This window comes from Salvia miltiorrhiza, chromosome 2 (genome assembly GCF_028751815.1).
Source record: "Salvia miltiorrhiza cultivar Shanhuang (shh) chromosome 2, IMPLAD_Smil_shh, whole genome shotgun sequence".
Taxonomy (NCBI): Eukaryota; Viridiplantae; Streptophyta; class Magnoliopsida; order Lamiales; family Lamiaceae; genus Salvia; species Salvia miltiorrhiza.
The window spans coordinates 65,148,633-65,168,019 of record NC_080388.1 but is presented as its reverse complement, the minus strand read 5'-3'; the positions used below and the strand labels follow the sequence as shown (position 1 = coordinate 65,168,019).

The window sequence follows — 19,387 nt, the reverse complement described above, 5'->3', positions numbered from 1 at the left end:
TTTAGTAACTCATGTTGAATAATATTGTCTGTATCATCAATGTTTAAAATTGATGTGTTTCCTAAACTACTACTACAAGTTTGGTAAGAATAAAAATAAACCACGAAAAACATGTAAAAAAAAAGATTAAAATTGGTGTGTTTCCTAAACTACTACTACAAGTTTGGTAAGAATAAAAATAAACCACGAAAAACATGTAAAAAAAGAACATGAAAAAAACACTACAAGTTTGGTAAGAATAAAAATAAACCACGAAAAACATGTAAAAAAAGAACATGAAAAAAACAGAATAAAAAATAAACCACATGTAAAAAAAGAACATGAAAAAAACAGAATAAAAAATAAACCACGAAAAAAACAAAAATGCGGTGAACGTGGATCGAACACGTGACCTTCAGATCTTCAGTCTGACGCTCTCCCAACTGAGCTATCCCCGCTTGTGAATTTTAATAAAGAATAAATATATAAGTCCAATTCAAACGAATGGGCATATAATCACAAATACAATAAAACCTCTATAAATTATAATTTAGGGAGATATTATTCTAAAGATTAATAAAATTCATTAATATCAATAAAATAATAATTTATTAATTTATAATGTTTTTTTTAATTTCAAAATTATAATTTTACATTAAGTTAATGTGTAAAAAGAAATGGGGATAATGTTTTAATGTATTTAAATTTCAATTAAATAAATTTATGCATAATTAATCAAATAAGTTTATGTATCTATCAATTTATTGTAACAAATTGTGATCAAACTGAAGATGATCAACAACAATCACAAAATATGAAGCATTGCAAGTGGCAATAACTCTTCACAACTTTTTATTGCAATTGAAGAACTCAACATCAGATTTTAGATGCAATTGCTATTGTACTTGTGTGACGCACAAAATTACAATAAATTGTACGAAGTATTATATTTAAAATATTACATTATAAGTTGACTAACCAATAGCAATTTAATCAATCAGAGTATTCTAGCTTAGTAGTATTCCTTTATTTGTAATAGTGGATGATCGGGTTATGAATCTGAATTATTTCATCCCTCATTTTTTTTAAGTTAATGATTTAATCAAGCACACATTAATAAAAAATTGTATAATCTAATTCAATCATATTATTGAACAATCAACCATGATGGATACTGTAATTCATCAACCACAATTATTATAAATAAAAATGGATAATATAACTTATAGAGATAGTAATATACAAAATTAATTATGAATCACAGTCTCACAACAATTTTATTATTTGTTTTAATAGTAAAAAAAAATACTCGTAAGGGGCGCTTTACAAAAATATACTTATGAGAGGACATCAATAAAGACCATTTTTGTTAATAAAGAGGTGTATGGTTAAATCTCCACCGTTCTCTTTCCCCATCTAAAAAAGTTTACAAAACTCTAGTATATTATTAATGTACTAATATCATTCAATTAAATTCAATTTTATTAAAAATAAAATCATGCAACCAGAAGAATACTCCATCCGTCCATGAAAAAGAGTCATTCTTACCACTCCCCCTTTTCGACGAAAAGAGTTTTATTTTACTTTTTGAACCATCACATCATACATTTTCTCCTATATTTAACTATAAATTGTACTTTTATTTTATTTTTTAATTAATAATTATTCTATTTCTTTTATACTAACACTATCCCTACAAATTGTATCTTTATCTACTTACCAACTTTAACAACCTTATTAAAACACATGTCCTCCCTCAAAATGAGACTCATTTTCTGGATGGAAGGAGTATAAAATAACTATTATATTCTTATATGCAATTTGTAAAATAACTACCAGTTTAATATTGTTAGGCCCATAACATTGACAATATTAAAAATATGGCAAATGACGTCAAAATCCATGAAGTTTGGCGTCATTTTCATTTTTCCCCTGACCTAAAAATCTCGCGTTAAAATCCATGAACTTGATGTCGATTATCAATTTTTCCATAAAATTAATTTTTCCCAAAACTTATGCTGACATGGCAATCGAAAATTCATGTAGGCTTAATTCTCCGGCGAATTGAACGATTGTGTTTAAGTCATAATATTAAATGTCGTCGTTTTATATTTTGTTTGGGGATTAAATGAAATTGAACTGAAATCCCTCTTCAGATTAGGGTTCCTTACAAAAAAAAAAACTCAAAACACTCTCAAATTTGAATACGAAGAATTGCCAAAATACTCCTCCTCGAAGCTGAGAACAGCCGAAGGTGCGTTGGCAATGGAATCAGAGGGGCAGATGATGAGCATATCGTAGGGACAGGAGGAGCGGTGCAAGTCCGGCGGCTGAGTGATGACTGGAAAGAGAGCGTGTTGAGGACAATGAACCCATCAGTAGTCTCTCTCTCTCTCTCTCTCTCTCTCTCTCTCTTTTTATACTAGGGTTTTTATACAGTATGGAAGACATATAAGATAGTGTTGATCGCTGCTCTAAATTGTTGCAGAGTTTCGAGCGGATTCATTTCTGTTTCCAACCCAATAGACGTCCGGTCCAGCGTCGGAGAATATGTTAGTGTTGCTCTGTAATTCATTCACGCGAGATTTTAAGGTCAAGAGAAAAACGAGAATCGCGCCAAACTTTAGGTATTTTGAGGCTATTAGGTTATTTAATTCAGACTCAAAATGACACCGTTTAGCTTCTAATTAATTTACTCAACATAAGTGTGCCACGTTGCTGACACGTCATCTAATTAATAGCCGGAAAACGTCACTAAGGAAAAAACGAGAATCGGAGCAACGGTCATGATATTTAACGCGAGAATTTTAGATCAGGGGAAAAACGAGAATCGCACCAAACTTTAGGAATTTTGACGCTATTTGTCCTTAAAAATAATAAATATACTCTTAAGATACCATAATAAAAAAACGGGAAAAAATGAAAAGTAAATTAAATACGACTGCAATTATATTCCATCGTAATTAAACTTATACAACTTCATTGCTAAAAATATAACTTTGTATAAATGTGTTACATAAATAATTAAAATATATATTTGAATATTTCAAGTTATGATATTAAAAGAAAGTATAGTATTCCAAATTTTTATCACAAAAACTTTTGTGGCAGTATTTATGGGCTAAAATCTGTATGAGATGTCATGATTTAAATTCGAACTTGTACCAAACAACATATTTATTACTTTCTATATTTCACTAAACATGACTCATTTTTAACTTTGGGTCCTCTCATTAAAGATAACTCATTTTGCATAAAATATAATACTTAAATTTTGAAAAATTGTGGACTTATCACTTTTATTTAATTTACACATTCTTTTTAATTTACGTGTCGAAAATAAGCGAGACATGTTTAGTGAGACGGAGTGAATACCTTTAATTTTTTATGTTTAATTGTATCTAGACCTGAATCTGAACTCGTCCTATTTAAATGGTTTTCGATGAGATTAATTTGATATTGCCATATTGGTGTATGAAATTGAAATGAAAAATAAAAAACACTCGTCAGTTTATTTCCTGAAAATCATATTTCATATGTGGTACCGATTATGCATGGTTCGTGGAGTTTTTCCTCATAGGGGTGGAAACATATATGAAATTCAACATTTGGTGTATTGGGATGAAGAGGGAAATTATGAGAGTGGGAGATACATTGATTGGGTTAGAAGAGTTTATGAATATGTGACACCCTTTGTTTTCAAGAACCCTAGAGCTGCTTATTTGAATTATAGGGATCTGGATTTGAGAGTCAACAACATTGAAGGCTATGACGAAGCTAGTGTTTGGGGGATTAGCAATTTCAAGAATAATTTGAGTGAAGTCCATGGTTGATCCGGATAATTTTTTCACACATGAGCAGAGTATTCCAATAATTGGAACTAATATATAGTGTTTGTCTGTTTTTTAATTTTTTTTAAGGGAAAATATAGTAATTTGGTATTGCTTTTGAAAAATAGTCAATTAATTACGAAGTTGGCTAGCATGCTTGGTGACAATAATACTGTAATTTAATAGTGTACTTACCAAGAAATAATTTGATCGACAGTGTTGAGAACTTAATGAAATATTCTAGCCCTTATTTTAATGATACCAAAATCCTTATGTTTTCTTTGTAATAGATTAGAACCTTTCGAACTTAAGTGTTGGAGTTCAGCTTCTAGTTTGTTTAGTGTTCCGAAGACTGAAGACTGAAGACCGGAGGAATGAAGAATGAAGAACAAAGGACTGAAGACTGAAGAACTCGACTGATGTTTGCAATTAAAGGCAGAGTCAAATACTGATGTTTGACTAAACGAGTTTCTCAACTGAAGAATCAGTTATGACTGATTCATTAAAGCTTGTAGTTTCCAGAGCGTCGAATTTGATGAGTTTCTGGTTGTGAGGGTGGAGCAGCAGGTGCAGTGCAAGAGACAAACGTGCTAAGAGTAGACATTTTTATGGTAAGTTTTAGTATTGTTTTTTATTAATTTGTGTTTATTAGTTTTGATATATATATATATATATATATATATATATATATATATATATAGGGGAGGGCTACAGTAAAAACACTTCTTAAAATATAAATATAAACGTTTTTTAATGTACGAATTTTATCCAACAGAGTTACGAATTCATCCAACATGGTTACGAATTGTGAAAAATAAATTTTTGCTACCTTTGGGATTCGAACCCAGGACCACGAATTCATCCAAAAGGGTTACGAATCAACCGTAGATCTTGATGATCTAAAAATCATTTATATTTTCTATACTTAAGAGTGTTTTTAAGCGGCAAATCGGATCGATAGGCGGCTTCGGGAGTTCCGGCTTAACCATCGCCTCCAAATCGATGCATTTTTTTGAAATTGATAACATATTTATGATTAATTTACATTAGTTGTATAAATTTCGTTAACTAATTAAAACTAATTAATTTCTAACAGTGGTAATAATTATAAAACTAACTAATTCATACTATAATTATAATCAATAATGTTTCCATGAATTCGCGTGACTTTTCATATTGAATAAATAAAAATAAAAATAAAATAGAAAGATATTAACTGTGATTCTGGTAATAATTATAAAACTAACATATTAACTTTTCATGTTTTGCGTTCCAGTTGACTAGATCTACAGATTTTGGTGGGAGGCCAAAAGAAAAGCAATGACTCAAGAATGTTAGCAAACTTGTCTTAGTAAGACTATAAGACGGACACATATTACATATATTTTTTTAATATCTGCGATAGGAGGAGAGAAACGAAAATGTTCAATCTAAAGCAAAACAGGATATCTATGACCTAGTATGACCACATTTGTTGTGGCATGTCCGTTATACCCCACAATAGGTAGACATCAATGAAAAGATCCCGAAGAAGTTTCGCCCTGGCCTAAAATATGAGATAAGAATGGCACTCGCCAACCACGATGAGTTTATGTACTTTGAATTGCTCAACAAAACTCTAGACGCCAAGGTAGTTATGCTCGGAGATCACCCGACACAAATTCAAACTGAACAAAGTGGTCAAGACATGAAAAACTTTTCACCCGTAGAAGGGACAACGATAGTAACGCGTAGTTATATGAACCTGTAATTGAATGTAGGATCACTTAAGGTGGTAGCGAATAACTTGATGTTATACCAATATGGAACGTAGATGTAACCCTAGGAATGGACTGGTTAGCTGAGAACTATATGTTACGATTTATGCAATGAATGAGAAATCTCCTTCAAACCTCCAGGAATAGACGCTTTAAGTTTTCACGAGATTAGTATAAGGAGCGGATACCAGTTATTTCATACATACAAGCCATGAAAGTGATAAATAAGAAACATTACCAAGCTTTCCTTGTATACCTAAACGGAGGAGCTAGAACCGAAAGGACAATTGAGGACATAGAAGTTATACGTGAATTCCATTATGATTATCCGGAGAACTTACCAAGACTGCCACCCAACAGACAAGTAGAATTTACCATCGACCTAGTACCAGGATCGACACGTGTATCAAAAGCATCGAACAAGATGACTCCAAAGGAATCGGAGAACCTAAAGATCCAGTTGCAGAAACTACTAGACCTAAGTTAGATCATATCTAGTGCATTCCCATCGGGAGCGCATATTTGTATGTTATGAAGAAATATGGCACTTTGAAAAAGGCGCACAGACAATAGAGCGATGAACAAACTAATACTCAAGAATGAATATCCTTTACCGATGGTAGATGAATTGTTCGACCAACTCAAGGGTGCAAATGTGTTTTCCAAGATCGATTTGAGGATCGAGTGTCATCAGCTAAAAGTCATACAAGAAAGTATACCCAAGACAACTTTTAGAACGGGATATGACCACTACAAGTTTGTAGTTGTGCCATTCAGGCTAACAAATGACCAGATATATTCATAGACATCATTGATAGAGTATTCCACCTTCACCTGGATAAGTTTGTCTTAATGACTTCAAGAATGAAGATGAACATAAGGAACATTTAGGGACCATGTACACAAGTACTATTGGGTGAACGAATTTATGCCAAATCAGTATGTGTGAGTTTTGCTCAAGGAAGTGACATTTTCTGGAACATATTGAATGATTTGAGTTTATATTTATTAAATATTGCACGTATAATTTACTTAGATTAATTTGAACAATTTGAACACCAAGGTTCAAATTTGATGAAGGCCGTGAGTCATAAGGCCAGAGACGAGCGATGCTCAATTTTAATTGAATTATTTTGAGCATGCCAATGTGTTTAGAATAATTAAAAATATTTGTATTTAAATTTTTGGAATTTATTTCCATTAAATACAAATTTTCTAAACTATTCGATGATTTATTAAGTTGAGATATGTGGAGTATGTGAAGTCATGTAAGTGAACTAGCAATGCATATGAGTTAATGCTATGTTAGTAAGACTATATGAATTATTTGAGTATTTATGAGATGAGCATGATTAGTAAGTTATTGAGCTTTTTGAATTGCATGAGAAATGCATATAAAATGGCTAAGTATGAGAAATTAGCATGGATTAGATTTATTAGTTTAAATGAGATAAATAAATTAGAGAAGCATGTTAATTAATTATAGTTGGAATTTAGTATTTAATTACAAAGTCCGAGATTTAATCGAGAACTATGAGCATGATAAATGGTTAAGATATAATTTATTATTTTGAGTTTGATATCGATTATGTGTCTAAATGGAGTGAGTGTGAGAGTTATGATTAACGCACATAAATGTTGGTATCTGACACTCGAACAATTGGTGTCGAGTATAAATGATAGTTTACTGATAAAGAGTTTTGATGATTTTGAATTGTAGTGCTAGAGATTCTAAAAACCAGATAAGGAATTTGTAGTAGCTGATGAGACAAAGAGGATGGGTTAAACCCGTAAAGGATTATGATTTTGGTATTAACCATCGCATGGACAAGACCAATGTAGTAGATGATGCAGTGAGCCTGAAGGTCTCGTCTAAGATAAGATAAGATAAGATGATGATAGAAGTGATTAAACCACCCAGCTTGAGGAAAATGGTGGTAGAAGCACGAAGGAAGGATGAGAAGTTACGAGTAAGAATAAGGATAAGAAGTTTCAAGAATTACCACGAGGAATCAAATAATGCTATCTTCTTTGAAGGGAAGATATGCATCTCCATGACAATGAACTTAAGAATAAGATAAAGCCATGGCACCCATATACTGTCACCAGGAAGTACTAAGATATATTAAGATCTAGAAAAATTCTAGTTAGGAGAAATTAAACGAGATGTAACCTCATTTGTTGAAATATGTCTTGCGTGCTAGCAAGTGAAGGTTTTACAACATATCATATCGTTACTTTGAGTCTTCGAGCTCATAAAGTCAAGCTTAATGTCATGTTTGGGACAAACCGAGCCCTTAACGAACCAATGAATTTCGTTGTCGAGATGGATTTTTTTTCGAATCCATCAAACTTAAGCAAAGGTTGTCACGAAAGGGGGCAGTGAATGCCCACATGACTCGAGATTCCATCGATGAATGAATAAAAGTTTATAACGGCGTTTTAGGCTGACTGCCTACATGCTCGAAATGGTTGGTCTCCTTACAAACTATTTAAAGTTGCCTTAGGAATGCTTTAGAGATATTAGTCGTTATAGTTCCGCTTAAACGACATAGAAATTACTAATAAGGTATGTTGAGGACGACCAAGCTAAACCGGGGTGAAAGCTGAGAACATGTTTTTGCCACTCTTTGTGAGACATATAATACCAGTTATCAATCGACTATCGATAATTCGTCAGATTTGTTTAGTTCAACCCAGCTGTTAATTCGTCATTTGGGCCGATTAAAGTGTCTATTGGACTAAGATTAATTCTTTCCAGTCCACATTAATTATTACTTGGATTCCTATTATTTATTAATAATGGGTCTCGAATTTATATTACTTGGGCTCCTACGATTTAATTGATTAAGTCCAATGAAATTTATTTATTTATTTAACCCAATAAGAATTATTATTTTAGGCTTCTGTATTAATCCTAATTATTTTAATTAGTGATTAATATTAAAATTTACTAATTATTTTAAGGGTGATGATGGGCTCACTTATTGGGCTTCATGATTTTATTATCTTGGGCCTCAATATGTTTGGGCCTTATTCAAAGAAAAATATGATAGACTTAATTTATCTAATTAATTTGGGCTTATATCTATTTAAATTATTTGAGCTCTTAATTATTAATTTAAATTGAGCTTGATTAATTTAATTATATATTGACCTTTAAATTAATTATTTAAATGGAGTTCTTTATTTCAAGTATTTATAAATGGATTATAAAATAAAATATTTTGAGTTAAACTCTCATTTAAATTGATTCTTTTCAAATGACTTATTAATATGGATTATTTGAAAATGATTAAATGATTTTAAATATAAGAAAGCATGATCTATGATGATATAATTTATCTATGTAATATACTCAAATTGTTATTCCGCTGCGAACACTGATTATGTTAAGATATTATGTCAAACAATATGTATTATTTAATAATGTACTAAAACTATTGAGTACCCCGTTTTGGGATAATATTATGTACGGTCCCCTTGTGGCCTTCATTGATATCTAGATATTTCGATTGATTTCCTTATACAAGTCGAGTCATCAAGAAACCGAATATGCCCCTTTCTTACTCCCGCTCCTAAATTCCCTCCCTTAGTCGCGGTTTCCCCGAATTTGCTATCCTTAGCAAGTGCGGTCGTGACAGTAATGTATCCCATGTGTCGCAATTAGAGAAAAATGTTTACGATTCAAAGCATATGATCCATAAGAACAATATTGTTATTAGTCAATATTTGAGTTACGAAGGAAGATCCAAATCTATCTTAGATCGGAAAGTTCAGGTACTAAGGACTAAGTCGATACCGATAGTAAGGGACCTATGAATATATCATGGTCAAGAATAGACTACGGTCTAACAGGAAAGAGAAGTACCCAGAGTTGTTTTCTGAGGTACAAATTTCGGGACGAAATTTCTTTTAAGGGGGATAGTATGTAATGACCCGACTTTTAATTGAAGATTTAAAATCTTCTAATTACTGATTTAAGGATTTATTATGGTAATTAGGGTTCAGCATCCATTAATAAAATACGAATTTATATGAATTTGATGATTTATATACGTGATGATTTATTTTTATTTTATTTTCAATGAGTGACACTCAAAATATATTTTGAGTCCATTAATTTATTGTGGAGGATTTAACACTGAAGTGTTAAATATGAATCTTTTATCGATTGTTTTACTTGAGCCCATGAGTTATTTAATTTATGTTAGAGGCAAGCTCAAGTGAATTTTATGCTTCAATGAGAATTAGGCTTATATATCTTAATGTGTTTATATGAGATTAAGCACATATGGTTCTCATTCATCCACATCCCTCTCATTCTTCTATTAAACCAATCACCAATACGTTCACAATTTTCTTCACCTACTACACGTTCACAATTTTCTTCACCTACTACACAATTTTCTTCACCTCTGCAGTCAATCTCCAAATAGAATTTTGCTTCTTTAAAACCTATTCCACTATCTCACCTCACCCATTCCCACCTCTGCAGCAAGTTTCACCCCAACAAATTACAAGGTAATAGAGCAAGATAATTCATCCCATTCAATTCTTCTTCACAACAATTCTAACTTATGTGATATACCAAATCTGCAGAGACAAGCAACATTCACCACCAATCCAAGGTTTTCCCTATTTCACTTTTACAGGGAATCACCAATTCATACACGCCTGTTTGATGTTTCACAACAAGTTTACATATGTACATATGAACTGAAATTTCTACACTGAGTGTTTTATTGCAAGAAAAGAATTTCAGATTTTATAAGCATTACAGTACATGATATTTATAATTTCATATTTACAGTGTATGACTTTGCAGTATATGTTTTTGCACAAAAACCCTATGCTAAGTGTTTGAATGAAATCTGGGGTGAGCCCTTGTATTGTGTGAGATCCGAGAGAGACGGCAGCCGCGGTGGCTGCCGATGGTCGACGGAAGGCGGCGGAGCCGTGGTTCCGTTCTGCCAAAGGGAAAAAGAAGAGAGAGAGGGATTTCAGATTTTTAATCTAGAAAAGAGAAAAGATGAGGAAAAGAAAAAGGAAAGGAAAATAGGGAGATAGGGTTTACCTGGCTGTCCGCGGTCAATGGCTCCTGGCCGTGAGCCCACCGGCAAAGGAGAGGAAGCGGCGGCACAGCGGGGGCTGTGTCCGTGCGTCTGTTTTCAGGGAAAGAATTGAGACGGGAGAGGGAGAGAGTTAGAGAGAAGGTGAGAACGAGGGAGAAAGGGAGATGGCTGACCGGTGCTGTCCTCGCCGGGGAAGAAGACGACGCGGCGGCGCGGCTTACGCCGTGTCTGCGTGCGTGTGTGTGTGAGTCAGTGAGAACTGAGAGAGAGGGAGAGAACCGAGAGGAAGAGGAGAGATGCCGAGGGAGAGCAGAGCGCCGCTCGTCGGCGGCGATGGCGCCGTTGAACGGCGGCGGCGGCGGAACTTATGGCTGAGAAAGAGAGTGGTGCTGCGTTTGTGTTGTGAGTGTGACCGAGAGAGAGAGTAGGGAAGAAAAGGGGGTGGGATGTTGGGCTTTAGGTTTGGGCTTGAGGGTGGATTTGAATTGTGGGCCGAGTCAGTGGGCTTACGATGTTGGGCCGATTTTCCTTGCTTGAAATTTCGAATTGGGCTGAGTATTTGGGCCGAGATTTTATTATTTTTGTTTCAGCTGGGCTTTTAATTATTAAATCTGTTGGGCCGAGACTTGGGCCGATTTTAATAAGTGTGTGGGCCCTTATTTAATTAACAGATGGGCTTCGATTTAAATGTTTGGGCTCGGCCCTTTACAAATAAAATCTGATGGGCTTCTTTTATTTATAGGATTTGGGCTTCTTTAATTTAATTGTTTGGGCCTTATTCAAAGAAAAACATGATAGACTTAATTTATCTAATTAATTTGGGCTTATATCTATTTAAATTATTTGAGCTCTTAATTATTAATTTAAATTGAGCTTGATTAATTTAATTATATATTGACCTTTAAATTAATTATTTAAATGGAGTTCTTTATTTCAAGTATTTATAAATGGATTTTAAAATAAAATATTTTGAGTTAAACTCTTATTTAAATTAATTCTTTTCAAATGACTTATTAATATGGATTATTTGAAAATGATTAAATGATTTTAAATATGAGAAAGCATGATCTATGATGATATAATTTATCTATGTGATATTATAGGATTTGTTTTTAAGATGACAGAATATTTGACTTGATGACATAAATAGAACGAGTTATGATTAATGCGCATGTTGATGTTCGAATAAATAGTTCGAACCTAAATGTTAGTTATGTGATAAATGTTTTGAGTTTAAGGTTTTGAACGAGACGAAACAAGATTAATATGGATGCTAGAACCCTAAAATCATTAAAGGAGATAGTTTAGTTTAGAGACCTATCTTCCTTTCTTACACGACTTTCTTCTCGAACTTATCGACTCTTCGTCAATAAAGGTCCAGACGGGAAGTGAAAGCTAAAGAAGGAGGTAACTCTACGCCCCTAGTGGGAACGGAATGAGGTGGGCTTTCTTAAAACACGTATATAGAGATCCCCTGGATACAGGCCTCTTGTACGAAATGAAATGAATGACATAGTATAACTGTGATATTTCAAATGATAAATGATTATTATGAAATGAAATGTTTATGGAAATGATTAAATGATAAATGGTTCTTATGAAATGAAAAGAAATGTTTATGAATGATTGTCTGCCAAAAATATTTATGTTTTATGTATGTATCCTATCTGTGTTGGTTCGCCAACTATAAAGGAAATCGAATTCGGACCCTACGCTAGACGAAGGTTTGCTAGTAAGGGTTAACGTGTACACCCATGGAGACTGTGTGTCGCTTGCGACCGGTCTTGGCGTCCGTGGAAGGAGGCCTCCTTCCCGGCGCGTAAAAGGAACAGATATGGATCATATAGACCGAAAATGGGATGCGCATCCAACTTTATGAAATGAAAGAAAATGTTTAGTAAGCACAGGTCCTTCAAGTAAAACCCTGTGTGTTACTGTTGGCAGTACAATAAATGATATAAAATGTTATATTTCCGGCATATGTTCACTGAGTATTTTTACTCAGCCCTGCATGTTGTTTTCCCTAATGTGCAGGTTGAGCGGGTGATGGAATGGAGTGGAGTTGAGCGGATGTACCCTTGAGACGTAGAACAGTAATGTAACCTTGAGTATACATCTTCATATGTATAACTCACACGTATTTCCGCTGCAAGATAGTCTGATTATGCTAATGTTTTATTTTAAGTATGATACTCTTTTGTTGGGTAATCCACTTCGACGGGCCTTCCCGAACAAACGTCTTGTATTTGCCCAAGTGATCAGTTATGATCCTAGTGTTATATAATAAATGTCTCTTTTCGTAAAATGTTTGATTGTTAAGTAAATGCCCCTTTCTTTCCCCGCTTCTTAATCCCCTTCCCGAGTCATAACCCCGGTTAAACCATCCTTAGGGATTGCGGGCTGTGACAGAGTGGTATCAGAGCAGTTCGTTTGCTCTGGCCCAAGAATTTTCCTTCAAAAGCCAAGTCTAGATCGAGTCATTTGACTTAAATGAATTCATATGACACCGCTCAACACTCCATTGCATCACGCTCAATCAAAGAAAAAGGTAACTGAAGTTACAATGTTTAATTATGTTATGGTTTTAAACAGTTGCAAGGATGTGATTGTGAAACGCATGTTATGAATGATATGTTGATGCTTTATTTTTTTTTTATGGCACAATTTGTGCATATTATGTTGATACGATTGTACGAATGAAAGGACATGGACACGTTTTTCAAGGAACATAGATTGCTATGAGTTACATGATCATAATTGGAAAAGAACATAGATTGATGGATTAATAGGATATTCCTATATTCTAGATGCTTGATATGTTGAATGAGAAAAATGACTGAACACCTCGAATGTTTTGGTTTCCTTCGGGAGACTGTAGTTTCGTTAAAACTCAAAGATAGACTGAAAAGATACGTGCCACGATGATAGTAAGTCAACGAAAGGTGGCATGAGACAACTTCAAGATGGACGTTACACCACGAAGGTTTTTAAGCATAGTCTCTACGTTCGATAGTTCACATATGAAAGAACATCGAATTAACTTTGTTTCATGATGAGTTATAGAAAGAATATGGTTGACTGTTACATTACTATGTTGTAATATATTGTTCGCTATTATTTTCACCACGCCGCAAGTATACGGGTAGTTGTAATATATGGAAGCAAGGTCGTATCCCACAAGGATTAGTAGTTCAATCTAGTGATTATCCTAATTCATTTTACTCGACTATTTAGACTAAACGATTGAGTGATTGGTTTGATTATCTAACTAAATACTTAACAAGTGCAAAGACAAATAAAAATCAAATAAGCAAAGTGGATAAATAAGATGATTAAGGCGATTTAGGGACTAGGCATCGATGATTAAGAAAAGGACTTCAATTATAACTCAATACTAATCTTGACGAACCTAATTATCTAGAGTGATCTCCCAACTGGTTTTAGCCCCCTCCCGGACGACTAAAACGGTAGATTACGGGTCATAGTTGCCGTCCCCGGTCAACTTCTAACCTATAACTCCCAAAAGCACACAAAGATCGACATACTCTCACCCAACTCTCAACCTCCCGGTTATCGAATTGATATGTTTCAAACACCTTATCTATTGCAATTATCCTCTCCCAATTCAAAGTGCAAATTAGAAATGCATAGAATGTGGCCAACAATCCATACAAGAAATAAATCAAGGGTTTGAAAAGATAATGTGCAAATGAACAAACAAGATTTATATTGAGCATAAATAATCAATCCATTACAATAATCATCTAGCCTAATCCCCAAATCAAAGAGAAATTTAGCCTAACATGTTCAAACACAATAAATCAAAGTTTAAGGTGTACATAATGAAAGAGAGAGTAAGAAATGACAAATCCTATTTATGAGCTTCTTCTTCCTTCTCTTCTCTTCAATGGTCTTCAATGGTAGATGGGTGTGTTGTTGGAGGCTAGGGTTTAGTGTGTGGAGTGTTGGGGAAGATGAGTGATGGAGAAGAAGAAGAATGAGAGAAAAAGGGGAAAAATGGGGTTTAAGGGCTGAAAAACGCGACTCCGCTCTTTTCCCGCGGTCACGGCCCGCGCCCGTGGTGCTCAAACGTGGGCGAAACTCAGGGAACCCGCGGTCCCGCCCCGCGGCCGCGGGTGGTGACCAGTGGGGGGACCCGCGGTCCCAGCCCGCGGGCGCGGGTGGTGACCGCGGTACATCCCTGGAATGGAGCACTTAGCCCGCGGTCCCACCCCGCGGCCGCGGGTGGTGACCGCGGGCGATACATTCCCCACGACGCGTGACCGCGGCCGCGGCCTCTGTGCGCGGCTGACTTTGTCGGCCCCGTTCTCCCTCGTCCGAGCTCCGATTCGGGCGCCGTTCACGCTCATGGATTCCTCTCGAGACGTACTTCAATCCTATGCTCTCACAATTCTCCAATCAACTCTTGATTTGCCCTGAAAATACTCAAAAACTATACCAAGCAATCAAAACTTCATAAATACTAAATATTCGGGCACAAACAAGCATTCACAAGCAAAACATGAAGGGAAATGACAACAAAACATGTGGAATTGAGGTACGAAAACCATGTTTGTCAACCCCCAAACTTAAAGTGTTGTTTGTCCCCAAACGACGAAGAGAAGAGAAATAAAAGTAAACAAACATGTAAGCATGAATTGGTGTCATTTCAAAGCCTTCAACAATTTTTTTCAAATGAGTATCACAAGTAGATGTGCATTTCAAGAAATCACAAGTGTCAAAGAGTTCAACATTAGAGCCTCCAAGCTTGAATCCTCACAAAGGTGGATGTTTCAATGGTGCACTCAACTCTCAAGTGTTTAGAATGGACGTGTTTGCACTCAACTTGAAACAATGCATGCAATCTACCATAAGCTTGCCATTTATCCTAACTCTTTATACTTCAATGTGTTATAAATAAAGATCAAAAAGGGCTTTCCTTGGGTTGTAATGAGGGTTCTTTGGTAAGGTGAGTAATTTTTAGGCAAAGTGACTCATCCCACGATCAAATAATCATAATGAACAAATCGACTTCACTATTTCTCTTATCAAACATAAACCACAATCCCTGCATTTCATCCTTAGTGATATCTATCATGGCCATGATTCAAAAGGCAAATCACTCCCCTTTATGCTCTTTTATTCACATTCATTTTCATTTCTTTTTCTTTTTGAGCTCATAGGGGACTAGTGATTTTCACTTAATCAAAGCTTGATAAGCACTTTCAATCATTTCCCAAACTTTTCTTCATCAAAGCAACCACCAACACTCTAGGTTCTACCCCTTTATTATTGGTTATTCAAAGAAAGGCTACAAGGCACAAAAGGGGTAAACTAGGATCATATGAGAATTTGGACACAATTTGAGTTAAGTGGCTAACAAAGATGGCCTTAAATCACTTCAATATTAACAACACATCTACTTTTATTTTCAAGAGAGGACTCATGGCAAGTTCTAGAGATCAACACACATGCTCAAATGATTTACACTCAAGAACAAAATGAGATTGTAAATGTATGACAATCGAAGGCTCAATTCTCACAAGCTCATTTCTTTTTCAAGTTCTTGGAGGTACAACATTTAGCTCATCATCACAAGTTCAAACTCTTCATGCAAAATCAACAAGTGATACATAACAATTTCTTTTCAAAAACACAATCATATCATAAGCCCAATAACAAACAAATCATCCTCACAAAATTTGTTACAATTATCCCAACAAAATCAAAACATCAAAAAGTCTTTCAATTATTCAAAACATAACAAAAACAAAACATGCAAAAACACAAGATAAACGAGACAACTAATCCATCTTCCCCCTCCCCCCCAAACTTATTTTACACAAAGTGGAAATAAGGTTGGAGGAAAAGAGAAGGATAAGTTGGCTCGGACTCACAATGGTACGGGCACGACTACGGTGGCGGGAAGGGGCCATGGAAGGCATGGAAGTGGCGCATGTGCTCTTCGTAGCGGCGCCGCTCATCCTCTTGGTATTGCATAAAGGCTTCATATTGCCTTCTTTGCTCTTCTTGGATTGCATCAAAGCGGGCCATGTTTGCGGCTTGGAAGGAGTCAAAGCGGCCCATCATCCTATCCTCAAATCCGACACCCCCTCCTGGATACGCCGGGGGTGGTTGAGGTATCTCACCACCTGGTTCATATGCTGGCTCTTCCTCCTCGCCCTCGGGGGCGTGTTGTTGTGCATGTGCGTCTTGGAGGTGAGCAATGGTGGCGGCAAAGTGGGCGGGCTGACGCATGCCGAGGTTAGCGGCCTCCCCGGGGCCCATGATGGTGGTAAGGGCCGGATTGGGCAATGGGAAGTACACATTGCCGTTGTCGCCCTTGAGGATCCACAAAAGCTGTCTCCCGGAGGCGAGAAAGTGTTGTTGCACTAGGCAACGTCGGTCGAGGAGGATGTCACGGGAGATGGGGTCTTCTTGAATAGCCACCCCAAGATGTGTCGCTATAGGGGTGATCATGCCTCCAATGCATATTTTGCCCCCTCTTGTGTGAGCTTGAGATTCGAATTGGTCGGCCAAAAGACACCCAAGAGATAAGGAGATGTTGGTGAGGGCGCCTTGAATGAGTAAGAGCTCATTCGACCGACAAAAGCCCACATTCTCCCGACCAAGGAAAGTGAACCCGAAGGCCCGTTGGGTAAGGCGGATAACCGGGTTGCGCAATGACGCCGCCTTTGATCGCCGGGAGTCATAGCCTGCAATCTCCTCCACGCCTCGAAAGTGACATCGTTCCCACATACGGGTGGGATTGAACTCTAACCCACCGGCGTATGCTCCTCCTTGGGGGCAACCCAAAATCTCGTCCAACTCATCAATAGTTAGCTCTCGGGGCTCATTCCCGAGTTGGAAAGAGATTCGTGATGGAGCTCCGTTGGACTTGATGAGCTGGAATGTGGAGAGGAACTCAAGAGTGAGCCCTCGGTATGCTAACCATCCTCCAGTGATTACTCGCCGCCATCCGCCTCTATCCGCCAAAGACCAAATGTCTTCGGCTATTCCCATGGCCTCGATAGTTTCCGAGCAAATATACCGGCATTGCCGGTGAGGAATGGCACAAAGTTGCTCCCAACGTTCGCGGGAGTCCGGAGTAGGAAGTCGAATCCCATAGAATTGAGGAGTGTGCCGAGTGATAGTCACCTCATCGGCACGGGAGGTACTGGCCTTCCCCTTTCCTTTGCCCTTTGTTACACGTGGTGCCATAGCAAAATGTGCCTACAAAACCAAGTGTGAGTCTTTATTTGACACAACAAACGACAACAACAAGATACTAGAAAACAACTTAATTAAGCAAATTAGCCTGGGAAACGGGCGAATTCTTATTCTAAAAGCACATAAATTAATCACACTATCACAATGCATCTCACAACAACATATATCATCAATATTAAGCCCACAATCACCAAAATCTCCCTCCCAAACTTAGACATTTATCTACACCCAACACAAGCAAATTCTTAAGCAATAATGTCAATTAAGCATAAATTCACCGATTAAATTGCAATTAAATGAAAGACCCATCATCCTAGACATGTATAGAAGCAATTAAATGCATCAATTCAACAATGTAGCACAATGTAGGAAAAATCCTAATTTTGAGCCCTAATTGCATATAAACATGTAGAATGCAAAATATCACAAAATAATCGGTAAAAATCTTCTAAATCATGCTTAGAATGTAAAAATGAAGGAATGAAAGCAAGTAAAACATACCTTGTAGTTGGATTTGGAAGTGAAAGTAGAGAGGAAGAGTGTGTAATTTCGTGGGTGGTGTGAAATGAGAGTGAAAAGTGAGGAAGAAGGGTGAAAAATGGGTTAAAAACCCGAGTCAACGCAAGTCAACGCGGGGCCAGGAGGCCCGCGGTCCCGCCCGCGGCCGCGGGTGGTGACCGCGGGACATCCCTGGATTGCGCGTTTCGCCCGCGGTCCCGCCCCGCGGCCGCGGGTGGTGACCGCGGGCACCCTGGGAGTCTTCACCTTTGAAAAATTCAATTTTTGGCGTTTTTTTTTTTTTTTTTTTTTTTTTTTTTATTTTTAAGATAAAGGGAATTAAACTCAAAAACAAAAGAAATCACACACATATAAAAATATATACATAGATGAATATATAATACCTATGTATATGTGTTTATTGAACTTGCAAAAATTAAAGATACCTTGTTGGGGTGCCTCCCAACTAGCGCTTAGTTTAACGTCGTGAGCTCGACGTCTTCATGATGGTGTCATGTCTTTGGTTCGGCGAGAATGATGACGGACACTTTCTCTCGTGGCTCGGCTCGAAAGTATGCCTTAATGCGTTGGCCATTCACCACAAAAGTGCGTCCATCGTTGCCCTTCAATTCAATAGCTCCATTGGGGGAGACCTTGTTGATGAGGAATGGGCCCGACCATTTGGACTTGAGCTTTCCCGGAAAGAGTGAAAGGCGGGAATTGAAGAGAAGGACCTCATCCCCGGGTGCAAATTCCCGTTTGTGGATCATCCTATCATGAAACCTCTTGGTCCTCTCTTTGTAGAGGCTTGAGCTTGCAAATGCCTCACTTCGAAATTCATCCAACTCATTGAGTTGAAAGACTCTAGCTTGGCCGGCCTTCTTGAAATCAAAATTGAGCTTCTTGACCGCCCAATATGCCCTGTGCTCTAACTCTACGGGGAGATGACATGACTTCCCGTATACAAGTTGGTATGGTGACATGCCAAGTGGTGTCTTGTACGCCGTTCGATATGCCC

At 36.7% G+C, this 19,387-nt stretch overlaps 1 non-coding gene across 1 annotated transcript; it reads right to left on the bottom strand.

Annotated features, from left to right (window-relative positions):
- Nucleotides 1–364: 364 nt before the first annotated feature.
- On the bottom strand, nucleotides 365–437 carry TRNAF-GAA (transfer RNA phenylalanine (anticodon GAA)). The gene has a single exon. It is a non-coding gene; the product is annotated as a tRNA-Phe (tRNA).
- Nucleotides 438–19,387: the final 18,950 nt, after the last annotated feature.